Genomic DNA, 7,338 nt, shown 5'->3' with positions numbered 1-7,338 from the left:
TGGTACACTAGTATGGTACACTAGTATGGTACACTAGGTGGTTGAAAGTAGGGTACACTAGGTGGTACACTAGTATGGGCTTCTAAAAATACACTACCTGTGGAACCTGTCCAGTTAAAGGTTCTTCGATGATCCTCTGTGTAAAGGGTTTTAGAGGAGCCTCTGTGTAAAGGGTTTTAGAGGGTCCTCTGTGTAAAGGGTTTTAGAGGATCCTCTGTGTAAAGGCTTTTAGAGGATCCTCTGTGTAAAGGGTTTTAGAGGAACCTCTGTGTAAAGGGTTTTAGAGGAACCTCTGTGTAAAGGGTTTTAGGAGGAACCTCTGTGTAAAGGGTTTTAGAGGATCCTCTGTGTAAAGGGTTTTAAACTTCTGGTAGCCGTCACGAGCTTCCTACACCTTTCTAACAGTCCAATTTGGCCCACTTGTCGTCAGCGTAACGCTGCTCGCATCTTCAACGTTTGAGGGGTGTCCTCCAACCAACTGCCGTTTTCAGATCTCACGCGTAGTTTCCTGGTCACTTCCAGAACAGTCCAAGCTTCTTCTTTGAGCCATTCCAGGGTTTACTGTTCGATGTTGTGTTTGAGGTCCGTGTCCCCTCCTGGGAAGACCCCTCCAACCTCAGGAGAACCTAGTTTTTTTGGACACTAAAGGGTTGAACATTGGACCTCCAATCAACCCTGATATTACGGTAAGATTTTGGATGGGTTAAACACGTTCACAAGGCCCCCCAGTACAGAGGCAGCAAAAACAAACTCACAAACAAGAGGTTGGCACCCCCCCCCCCCATAACATTTCCCAGAATGTAGGTTTTGTTTTAGGTGTTTTTTTTTGTTCTAATCAGGCTTTCCTTATGTTCGTTCAAGCGTGGTGTCTTCTATGTTTACCAACGACCAAGAGAAAAATAACACCATACAATCAAACTTTGCCAGGGATTTGATTTGTAATGTTTTGAAATTGTTAAACTTAAAGTTTATACAAAAAGAAAAAAAAAAAAAATGCTTCTGGCCAATGTTGAAAATCAAATTACACATGTGTGGATATTATTTTATTTCTCCAATTTATTTTAGAAGAAATAGGGAATTACCAAAAGTGCAAGTTCATTAGGAAAGATAAGGAAGGGATCTGGTCAACAGTCAAGACACTATACATATTTACATACAGTTTACATGAAAGTTTTGGTTGTTTGGTGATATTATTTGAAACCACTAACAATGGTAAAGCATGCTTGTCGGATGGAGCCAGACTAGTACAGCGGCCTATTCTTGATCAAAGACTTGCCTACTGTGTAAACCAATCACAGGGTTGAACAAGCAGATCATTGGAAATTGGAGACGTGATAATAATGTACTAGCAATATCAATATCTTTACCACTAGATGGGGCCTAATTACACTTATTATCATTATTATTAACAATTGTTATTATAATTAATATTATTTTAATTTAAAAAAATTATGCTATTGTTAATTATTTATTGATATTGTTTTATTATTATTATTTTTAATTTTTATTATAATTATTATTTGTATTATTATTATTTTTTATTATTATTATTAATTATTATTGATTATTATTTAATGCTTTGTTACTATTATGTGAACTAACAAACAGGAGTTTGAACCTATTCCTCTGATCAGAAATGGCATAACATGCTTCGTTATTTATCTTTGGAACAAAACAGATTTCAAACTTCAGCCCAGGTGAGCCAGCACAAACAATAACAATAGGGGTTTAGGGTTAAGCCAAACCCTTCCAGCTTCAGCCAGGCAGCCAGCAAAATAGAGATCCTAGAGATAGGTGGTGCTGTCCAAGGGTTGCCGTTCAAAAATTCTCAAATTAACCTTCAACAAAACTTTCCATATGGTTTATTTTCCCTTCGTTGACGAGATCTCAGCTCTATGTCGAAGTTTACCTATTCTTTGTTGTGACACAGTGAGGAGAAAGCAAGGTTGGTAGAACATTGGCCTAGAGCTCATTGAATGTTTTTTAACTGAACAAAGTGCCAAACAAAGTATTGCAAGTGCTGCAAAGTCAATAAATGTATTAGACTCACTCTGTAAAAGAAGATTCTCAAATTAGGGATGTAATATATATTTTGGTTACTTAGCTACTTATTGCTTATCCTAAATTGGAAATGTGAAGCCGTTATTCTTACATTATCACTATTACTGGGTATAAAAAAAATTCCAAATTGTATTTCAATGATTTGTAGATTCTGTAGATCATTTTTATGTGCTGTGTTTGGAACAGCTTGTTACAGGATGTGTTGCTGATCCTAAAAGGTTTAAACCAATAGGAACAGCTTGTTACAGGATGTGTTGCTGATCTAAAGGTTGAACCATGGAAACAGCTTGTTCAGGATGTGTTGCTGATCTAAAGGTTGAACCACATAGAAACAGCTTGTTACAGGATGTGTGCTGATCTAAAGGTTGAACCAATAGGAACAGCAATGTTACAGGATGTGTTCCTGCTGATCTAAAGGTTGAACCAATAGGAACAGCTTGTTACAGGATGTTGTTGCTGATCTAAAGGTTGAACCAATAGGAACAGCTTGTTTACAGGATGTGTTGCTACAGTTGTTTGTGGTCCATGAGGGAGGATGTTGGTGTATGGATTTCCCTGTTTCCTCGCTTAACAATGTAATATAATACTAACACTGTACTAGATCTACAACTCAGTTGATTATTGCAGTACTTCCACAGTAACTGAACACACAGTCAGTACAGTGTTGCAGCTGCTGCATCCTTGAAATGAATGAATACAGCATTGGATTCAAGCTATTGAGCTGACAGGGGCTGTACTGTGGTTATAGAGCCTGACAGGGCTATACTGGGTTATTGAGCTGACAGGGGCCTGTACGGTGTTATTGAGCTGACAGGCGTACATGGTGTTATTGAGCTGACAGGCTGTACTGGTGTTATTGAGCTGACAGGGGCTGTACTGGTGTTATTGAGCTGAACAAGGGGCTGTACTGGTGTTATTGAGCTGACAGGGCTGTTATCTGGTGTTATAAGAGCTGACAGGGGCTGTACTCGGTGTTATTGAGCTGAACAGCTGGTACGTGGTGTTATTGAGCTGACCAGGCTGTAAAACCTGGTGTTATTGAGCTGACAGGCTGTACTGGTGTTAATGAGCTGAACAGGCTATACTGGGTGTTTATTGAGGCTGACAGGGCTGTACTGGTGTTTATTGAGGCTGACAGGGGCTGTACTGGTGTTATTGAGCTGACAGGGCTGTACTGGGTGTTATTGAGCGCTTGAACAGGGGACTTTGTCATTATGGACGTTTCCACAGTGAGTACTGAATCTAAAAATACTCATTTATGTTTCAATTAAATATTTCTGCTGCCAAAATTCCTAAAAGTGTGTGTGGCATTAAACCGCAGTCAGAGACCTCAACAGCTATGTGGGACGAGGCTGTGTACTTCTCTGTCAGCTGCCTGACTGACACACTCAGCTCTCCTCTCTCTCTCTCTCTATCATCTCCTATCTCCTCTCTCTCTCTCTCTCTCTCTCTCTCTCTCTCTCTCTCGTCCTCTCTCTCTCGTCTCTCTCTCACCCTCCTCCCCCTCTCCTCCTCCTGTCTCTCTCTCTTCTCTCTCTCTCTCTCTCTCTCTCACTTGTCCTGGGTTTTTGGCAAGTTGTGGTGGCTTCCAGAGTTAAGTTCGCTGGCTCTCTAAAACACCAACTAGGTGCAGGCACGTTTGGTAGAACATAGCCCTTGGTTTTTTTACCGTCATTAGAGGATGGGATGGATGAATATGTAGACGGGCTCTGTAGGTTATGTTGATTTCAGACAGACAGCAGTGTGGTACACTAGGTGGTACACTAGTAGGGTACCTAGGTGGTTGAACGTATGGGTAAGCACTAAGGTGTTGAAGATTGGTACACTAGGTGGTACAACTGTATGGTACACTAGGTGGTTGAAAGTTGGGTACAGCTAGTTGGGTACACTAGGTGAAGTATGGTACACTAGGTTGGTACACTAGTATGGTAACACTAGGTTGGTTGAAGTATGGTACACCTAGGTTGGTACACTAGTATGGTACACTTAGGTGGTACACTAGTATGGTAAGCCTAGGTGGTTGAAGTATGGTACACTGAGTATGGTAACACTAGGTGGTACACTAGTATGGTACTATGTGGTTGGAAGTATGGTAACACTAGGTGTTGAAAGTAGGGTACACTAGTATGGTACCCTAGGTGGTTGAAGTAGGGTACACTAGTATGGTACACTAGGTGGTACACTAGTATAGTACACTAGGTTGGTACACTAGTATGGTACACTAGGTGGTTGAAAGTAGGGTACACTAGGTGGTACACTAGTATGGTACTTAGGTGGCTGAAAGTAGGGTACACTATGTGGTAACACTAGTATGGATAGCACTATGTGGTTGGAAAGTAGGGACATATGTGGTTGGAAGTATGGTACACTAGGTGGTTGAAAGTAGGGTACACTAGTATGGTACACTAGTATGGTAAACTAGGGTGGTTGAAAGTAGGGTACATGGTGGTTGAAAGTATGGTACACTAGTATGGTACACTAGTATGGTACACTAGGTGGTTGAAAGTGGTAACAGTATGGTACACTAGTAGGTACCTAGTATGGTACACTAGTATGGTACAACTAGTATGGTACACTAGGTGGTTGAAAAAGTATGGTACACTAGATGGAACACTAAGTATGGTACACCAGTATGGTACACTTATGTGGTACACTAGTATGGTACACTAGGTGGTACACTAGTATGGTAACACTAGTATGGTAACTAGTATGGTACACTAGTATGGTACACTATGTGGTACACTAGTATGGTACACTAGGTGGTACACCTAGTATGGTAACTAGGTGGTACACTAGTATGGTAACTAGTAGGGTACACTAGTATGGTACACTAGGTGGTACACTAGTATGGTACAACTAGTTGGTACACTAGTAATGGTAACTAGTGATGGTAGCACTAGTATGGGTACACTAGTAAATAGGTACACTATGTGTATACACTAGTATGGGTACACTAGGTGGTACATAGTATGGTCACACTAGTATGGTACACTAGTATGGTAACACTAGTATGGTACACTATGTGGTACACTATATGGGTACAGCTATGTGGTTCACAGGTTAAGTATGGTACACTAGGTGGTTAACTAGTATGGTACACTAGGTGGTTGAAAAGTAGGGTACACGTGGTGGTACACTAGTATGGTACATAGGTGGTTGAAAGTAGGGTACACTAGGTGGTACACTAGTATATGGGTACATACTATGTGGTTACACTAGTATGGTACACTAGGTGGTAACACTAGTATAGGTACACTAAGGTGTGTTGAAAGTAGGGTACACTAGGCTGGTAACTAGTGGGTAACTAGTGGTAACAGTATGGTACACTAGTGGTACACCTAGTATGGTACACTAGGTGTGAAGAATATAGCACTAGGTGGTTACCAGTAGGGTACACTAGGTGGTGAAGTAGGGTACACAGTGCACTAGTATGGTAACACTATGTGTACTAGATGGTAAATGGTGTACACTAGAGGTAAAGGTGGTAAAAGTAGGTAATAGGTGGTACACTAAGTAGGTCATGGTGGTGAATGGTCACTAGGTACATAGATGGTCATTGGTACTAGTGGACAAGTATGGTACCTAATGTACACTAGGTGGTTGAAGTAGGGTCTAGGTGGTACACTAGTATGGGCTTCTAAAATACACTACCTGTGGACCTGTCCAGTTAAAGGTTCTTCGATGATCCTCTGTGTAAAGGGTTTTAGAGGAGCCTCTGTGTAAAGGGTTTTAGAGGGTCCTCTGTGTAAAGGGTTTTAGAGGATCCTCTGTGTAAAGGCTTTTAGAGGATCCTCTGTGTAAAGGGTTTTAGAGGAACCTCTGTGTAAAGGGTTTTAGAGGAACTCTGTGTAAAGGGTTTTAGGAGAACCTCTGTGTAAAGGTTTTTAGAGGATCCTCTGTGTAAAGGGTTTTAGGAGGAACCTCTGTGTAAAGGGGTTTTAGAGGAACCTCTGTGTAAAGGGTTTTAGAGGAACCTCTGTGTAAAGGGTTTTAGAGGAACCTCTGTGTAAAGGGTTTTAGAGGAACCTCTGTGTAAAGGGTTTTAGGAGGAACCTCTGGTGTAAAGGGTTTTAGAGGAACCTCTGTGTAAAGGGTTTTAGAGGAACCTCTGTGTAAAGGGTTTTTAGAGGACCTCTGTGTAAAGGGTTTTTAGAGGAACCTCTGTTGGGGGGTAAAGGGGTTTTAGAGGAACCTCTGTGTAAAGGGTTTTAGAAGGAACCTCTGTGTAAGGGTTTTAGGAGGATCCTCTGTGTAAAGGGTTTTAGAGGACCTCTGTGTAAAGGGTTTTTAGGAGGATCTCTGTGTAGGTTAGAGGAACCTCTGTGTAAAGGTTTTAGAGGATACTGTGTAAACGGTTTTAGAGGAACCTCTGTGTAAAGGGTTTTAGGAGAACCTCTGTGTAAAGGGTTTAGGAGGAGGATCCTCTGTGTAAAGGGTTTTAGAGGAACCTCTGTGTAAAGGGTTTTAGGAGGATCCTCTGTGTAAGGGTTTTAGAGGAACCTCCTGTGTAAAGGGTTTTAGGAGGATCCTCTGTGTAAAGGGTTTTAGAGGAACCTCTGTGTAAAGGGTTTTAGAGGATCATCTTGTGTAAAGGGTTTTAGAGGATCCTCTGTGTAAAGGGTTTTAGAGGATCCTCTGTGTAAAGGGTTTTAGAGGAACCTCTGTGTAAATGGTTTTAGAGGATCCTCTGTGTAAAGGGTTTTAGGAGGAGGATCCTCTGTGTAAAGGGTTTTAGGAGGAACTCTGTGTAAAGGGTTTTAGAGGAACCTCTGTGTAAAGGGTTTTAGGAGGAGGATCCTCTGTGTAAAGGGTTTTAGAGGATCCTCTGTGTAAAGGGTTTTAGGAGGAACCTCTGTGTAAGAGGGTTTTAGAGGAACCTCTGTGTAAGGGTTTTAGAGGATCCTCTGTGTAAAGGGTTTTAGAGGATCCTCTGTTGTAAAGGGTTTTAGAGGAACCTCTGTGTAAGGGTTTTAGGATGAGGATCCTCTGTGTAAAGGGTTTTAGAGGATCCTCTGTGTAAAGGGTTTTAGGAGAAACCTCTGTGTAAAGGGTTTTAGAGGAACCTCTGTGTAAAGGGTTTTTAGAGGAACCTCTGTGTAAAGGGTTTTAGAGGATCCTCTGTTGTAAAGGGTTTTAGAGGATCCTCTGTGTAAAGGGTTTAGAGGATCCTCTGTGTAAAGGGTTTTAGAGGAGCCTCTGTGTAAAGGGTTTTTAGAGAGATCCTCTGTGTAAGGGTTTTAGAGGATCCTCTGTGTAAAGGGTTTTTTAACGAGGAAT

The sequence above is a fragment of the Salvelinus sp. IW2-2015 genome, unplaced genomic scaffold (genome assembly GCF_002910315.2).
Source record: "Salvelinus sp. IW2-2015 unplaced genomic scaffold, ASM291031v2 Un_scaffold3504, whole genome shotgun sequence".
NCBI classification, from domain to species: Eukaryota; Metazoa; Chordata; class Actinopteri; order Salmoniformes; family Salmonidae; genus Salvelinus; species Salvelinus sp. IW2-2015.
The sequence above is the reverse complement of the archived record's forward strand: the minus strand, read 5'-3'. Positions refer to the sequence as shown.